Below are 1,248 nucleotides of genomic sequence, written 5' to 3' on the forward strand. Positions count from 1 at the left end.
GAAAGATACTTCACTTAAGGTCTCTGGTTCTGGGGTGGGAGAGAATCTCCTGAAAAAGAGGGAATTAAAAAGACTCACAGAAAAAAAACCTCTGCAGATGGAAGAGCCAATGCCCAATTGTCACCTCCGAAGCCACCTCCGCTCTCCTAAAAACCTAATTCCAAAGAACAACAGTAACACAAAGAACTCAGGTTTGTTCACAAACACCAACCACAATCCTACTGCACAACTCCAACAAGAAAAACCTTCCAGCCAAGCGACGACCCTCATCATCCACCACCAGCACCTACCAGCGCTCCTGCCCAAGGCAGTAACGTGCCTCTTCCATAGGGAGAAAGGCTCCGAAAGCAGAAAACCCTCACAGGGCAAGGACAGAAAAGCCACAAACACACCTCAAAACTCGAGGTGTTTGTTGAAACCTTTCCCTTCTTCCCACGAGAGAAGAGAAAATGTCAGATGTCAGGACAGGAAGGTCGTCACGCTCACCTTCGGGGGCAGCCGCTCTATTTACGGGCAGCACAGGTCAAGAAAAAGACTCTGAAATAGAGAGTCAGGTTTCAGATGGTTTCAGTGCAGCTCTGCAGCAGGTCGGGCTCGAAGCAGCGGCACAACCACCACGTCGTCAACACGGAGCTCAAAATCTTTCTGTACCGGTAACACCGGCGTGGAAAAACTTCACAGTGGGGTTGGGACAGAGTCATGACTTCCAGAAATCTCTGCTCAAAACCTCCAGGCACTGAAAACTGGTGCTCAGCTGGGTCAGCCGTGGGAGGTGAAGGATGGAAATGTTTTGCAGCTGTGAGATTTCCTTGTGTAATTAAAATTTTGATGGGTGGCCAATGGGTTTTAGCTCGACAGAGGCAAATCTGTACGTTAAGATGATCCATGACACCTCTGCTCACCCTGAGAGGGGAGGGTTTGTGCACAGGACCCGTCACCCAGAAGGAAAGGGGAGGAAAAGGAGCTTCAAAGCTTCACGACCCCTCCTCACAGCAAAGCTCATGTTAAGTTAGAAACTCATCCCCTCTGCCCCCATTGAAGGTAACGAAGGAGGAACCCCCCCTCCAAAAAGCCACCGGTGACAGCGCTCGGTGTTGCTGTTGCTGGGTGAGAAGATGGACACGCTGCCTCCTCCACCTTTGGGACCTGGTCACTCAGAGTTTGTTTGTTTGTTTGTTTCCCCCCCCCGAGCGCTGCTATTAAACCCCAGAAGTTACAATCATAGAATCCCAGGCTGGTTTGGGTTGG

This window comes from Antrostomus carolinensis, unplaced genomic scaffold, assembly GCF_000700745.2.
Source record: "Antrostomus carolinensis isolate BGI_N321 unplaced genomic scaffold, ASM70074v2 scaffold25229, whole genome shotgun sequence".
Taxonomy (NCBI): Eukaryota; Metazoa; Chordata; class Aves; order Caprimulgiformes; family Caprimulgidae; genus Antrostomus; species Antrostomus carolinensis.